At 37.4% G+C, this 4,546-nt stretch overlaps 1 protein-coding gene across 3 annotated transcripts in view; it reads left to right on the top strand.

Annotated features, from left to right (window-relative positions):
• Positions 3,485 to 4,546, top strand: part of LOC107644908 (SWR1 complex subunit 6) — a 3,196-nt gene continuing 2,134 nt past the window's right edge. For 2 of the 3 annotated variants that reach the window (XM_021115951.1, XM_016348976.2), the window contains exons 1-2: positions 3,485 to 3,771; positions 3,844 to 3,977. The gene's annotated coding sequence lies outside the window, so the exon portion shown is untranslated. Of the gene's footprint in view, positions 3,772 to 3,817; positions 3,978 to 4,546 lie in introns of all 3 variants that reach the window. The other variant, XM_016349051.2, reaches the window with a different exon arrangement.

Below are 4,546 nucleotides of genomic sequence, written 5' to 3'. Positions count from 1 at the left end.
CTCATCATCCTCCACTGAGAGTGCATAATCTACCAAGTTTAGCTGCCCATAATGTCTCAAAGGCTTGTCTGACCCGAACTTCTGAACAAATTTATAATTCCTCTTTGGCCTAGTAGATGCTAAAGAATCCTGCTGCTGCTGTTGTAATGCATGTGCATTTTCTCGCTGAATTTTCTCATGATCAAGTTCATCCTCTGCGTCATCTCGAGTAGCATTAGGATGCTCCACCTGAACATTATTAGAGTCTATTTGTTGATATTTAGACTCTATCTCCACCACTTGAGTATTTGAAGTTTTTCCAACATCACCATCATCTGGCACCACATCTTTAGACAAAGCTACCATAGATCGTTCATCAAAGGTAACATCCCTGCTAATTACAAACTTAGAATCATTTACACTCCAAAGGCGATAGCCTTGAACCCCTCTTGGATACCCCAAAAAGATTGCCTTCTTAGCTCTATCATCAAGCTTATTATCTTTGACATGATAATAGGCTGTGCATCCAAAGACTCTGAGTTTCTCGTAATCTGCATGTTCCTCTGACCATACCTTATAAGGTGTGTCTCTATCTAGAGAAGAATGTGGGGATCGATTCACTATGTAGCAAGCTGTAGCAACCGATTCTGCCCACCATTCTCTGCCTAACCCGGAATTAGAGCGCATACACCTTGCCTTCTCAAGTAGCGTATGATTCAGTCGTTCGGCGACTCCATTCTGTTGTGGTGTTTCTCTAATTGTCCAGTGTCTTGTAATGCCTTCTCGGTCACAGAACTCCTTGAAAGCCCCATCCGTGTACTCTGTGCCATTATCAGATCGTAGAGTTTTCAACTTCCTACCTGTTCGGTTTTCAACCATTGCTCTCCATCGCTTAAAAGTATCGAATACCTCATTCTTATGTTTGAGGAAATAAATCCAAACATACCTGGAATAATCATCAACAAAAGTAACAAAATACCTGGAACCACCCTTGGAAGTAACTTTAGCCGGGCCCCAAACATCAGTATGCACGTAGTCTAACAACCCTCTGCTTTTATGCTTGCTTGTAGAAAATTTCACCCTATGTGCCTTTCCATACACACAATGCTCACAAAATTCTATTTGTGGTTTCTTCATATTCTTCAGCAAACCTTGTCCACAAAGCAATGATAGACCTTTTTCTAACATATGTCCAAGCCGCATGTGCCATATTCTCGTGCAATCTGTTTGATCTCTACTTCTACCGATTCTAACTGCTAACTCACCTATAACCGTTGTCCCCAAAAGAGAATAAAGATTACCTAGACTAACTCCTTTCATCACTACCAAAGAACCACGAACAACTTTCAGTACCCCATTTTCCGCAACTATTTTGCAACCATTTTTCTCCAACAAACCTATGGAGATCAGATTTTTTCGCAAGTCTGGAATATATCTCACATCCTTTAAGGTTCTTACGACACCATCATGCATCTTGATTCTTACAGTACCCAACCCCACAGTTTTACAAGCATGATCATTGCCCATTAAAACTGTGCCACCATTTATGCTTTCATAGGTAATAAACCACTTCCTATTTGGACACATATGGTGAGAGGCTCCTGAATCAAAAATCCACTTATCGAAGATTTCATAAGATTGTTCTGTCACAGAGTAACAATCTTCCTCATCATTTGAGACGTAGCTTGCTTCTTGCTTTTCTTTTGGGTTGTCGTTGTTCTGTTTCTTGAAAGTTATCTTCTTATTTGGACAATTTGCTTTGAAATGTCCAGCCTCACCACATTTAAAGCATGTTCTCTCCGCGTGAGGTCTAGATTTTGGCCTAGACTTTTCACGCTTATTACCTTTTCCTCTTTCATTAGTCCTTCCTCTAGCCGCGAACAATCCTTGTGCTTGATCATTATACTCTCTTCCATTTGAAGATGACATTACACTTGTAGCAACCTTACGTAGATCATCCGCTAAAAGTGATGCCCTCGTCTCATCCATGGTCAGAGTGCCACCCATCAGCATCAATGTCTGCACCAGATTTTCATAGGACTTCGGTAATGAAAGTAACAATATGAGTGCTTGGTCTTCATCATCAACCTTCACATCTATATCCTTTAAGTTTGATATGATCCTATCAAACTTATTGATATATTCTCGGATTGAGGTGCCTTCCTCCATCTTGCATGTATACAATTTGGATTTTAAGTAGATCCTATTAGTTAGAGTCTTCGTCATGAAGTTACTCTCTAACTTTAACCAAACGCCTACTGCAGTTGCTTCTTCATTTACCAAAAAAGCAACATCCCTCTCAAGGCATAAGATTATTGCAGCTCGCGCCTCAAGATCTAATTCTTCCCAATCATCATCTTTCATTTCCTCTGGGTTTTTCTCTTTTCCTGTCAGTGCCTTGTGTAATTTTTGTGATATAAGCAGATTTTTCATCTGTATCCTCCAATAGGAAAAATCATTTTCTTCATTGAACTTCTCGATTTCATATTTGCCTACTTTGACATTACTATTAGTAGAAGCCATTATATTCAAAATTGAAATTTACCACTCAAATAATGAATAATATAACGTTGGCTCTTGATACCAATTGTTGAGTCTACAGCGGAATTTTGACTTCTAATAGATACAAAGTAATATGAAATTGAACACTACTCACAATAACGTACTCACTATATAATTACTAAAGAGAAAAGGAAATAAAATAAAATAATAATAATAATATGAAAAAAAGATGTGAATGTAGTTGTTATTGTTGATGATGATTGAATTGAAATTCTACAAATGATTATATAGTGGTTATATGCTATAATTTTAACGGATAGAAATAAAACTTTCCTATAATAACTCTTAGCCTTCCTTTTCTTTCTCTCTCCCTCACATAAAGATATTTCTATTAAATACAATTATAAAAAAATCTTTTTATTAGACACATCTACAAATATACTTTCATTTATATACTCATAAAAAAAGAGTAAAGTATCATTTTTATCCCCAACGTTTGTGGTAAGTCCTATTTGTGTCCCTAACGTTTAAATCGTCTTATTTGTATTCTTAATGTTTATAAAAGTGATTCAATGTTATCCTACTATCAATTATACTAGCAAATCAAATTATATTTTTCAATTATTCTCACTTGAATGTATTCATTCTCAATTAGGTCTCACTTAGATGTGTTCGATTTTAATATTATACCCACTATTTATGTTTAGATTCAATTATGTCCCTAAAAAGGTGAATTATATAAATATTGTAGGAATTAGTTTCAACATTTGATGAATTATTTTTCAGTAAATCATCGATTCTATCCCATACTTTTGTATTCTAACTTCAAGAAGAGATTTTTAAAACTTAAATTAAAGTGCTCATGATGTATAATTGATGACAGAATAACATTGAATCATTTTTACAAACGTTAGAAATACAAATAGGACAATTTAAACGTTAGAGATACAAATAAGATTTACCCTCAGCGTCGGGACAAAAAACGATAATTTACCCTAAAAAAAACCCAGTTCTGAAGCTACCCAGCCCAACCCCGTGTCTCTCGTTCTCACAAACGGCACACCACCATACTTCTGAAGCTGCCCACCCCACGCCCCATCTCTCTCTCTCTCTCAGCTCACCTCGGTTCACCGCCACCGCCCGCTCGCCTCTCTTTTCCGTCTGTGCTCGGCTGCTCGCGTCTCGCCGCGCCTCCCTCAGCCAGTGAGTGCTCGAGCTGTGCGTGGTTTTTGCTGCCTGCACTGCAGCGTGCGTGTTTGTCTCTGCTCGATTCTGCCTCTGCAACAACAGGTGAGCATTTTAGGGTTTATGAATATGAATTGATTCTGCCTCTCAGTCACACTCACCGTTCGTCTCGTTCAGTCACACTCACCGTTCGTCTCGTCTGGTCGCCGGCGTCTCAACATCTCGCGGCCTTCCCTGGGCTCCTCGTCGCTCGTCGTCTTCTGGTTTCGGGTCCTCTCCGTCGCCGAGTCGCCGTGGACCGTGGACCGTTGGTGAGTCCCTGCATCATCGCTTCCCCTGTTCTGACTTCTCCAGATTTCCCTTCTCCCTGTATTTTTCCATGTTGCTGAATTGCTAATCAATTAATTTGCCTTGTTGCTGATGTAAATGTTGCCGTAAATCTTGACTGAACTAGCATTTATTGAATTTGTTGCTGAAAATATCACTGAGCTAATATTTTTGTTGATGAAAATCATCACTGAGTTGAATTCGATGCTGATTATCATTACTGAACCTTGAATTTGTTGCTGTGTTGCTGAAAGAATCACTTAGCCAATTTTTTTTGGTTGCTATAAATCATCTTTGGAGTTAAAATTTTTGTTGGTGAAAATTATCATGGTTGAATTTGTTATTGAAAATTATCAATCAGCTGATTTTGTTGCTGTAAGAATAGATTTGGTATAATTAATTGAATTTAGTTTTTAATTAGTTTGTTAATCATTAACTTATTGATTTATTTTTGCTAGAATTTTGATTCTTGATTGTTATTAATGTGTTTGTAAAGACATGCTTTTGAATCTTTAATTTTAAACTTATTTTTTATAATTTTATATTTATATTT

This window comes from Arachis ipaensis, chromosome B01 (assembly GCF_000816755.2).
Source record: "Arachis ipaensis cultivar K30076 chromosome B01, Araip1.1, whole genome shotgun sequence".
In the NCBI taxonomy this organism is placed as follows: domain Eukaryota; kingdom Viridiplantae; phylum Streptophyta; class Magnoliopsida; order Fabales; family Fabaceae; genus Arachis; species Arachis ipaensis.
The sequence above is the reverse complement of the archived record's forward strand: the minus strand, read 5'-3'. Positions and strand labels throughout refer to the sequence as shown.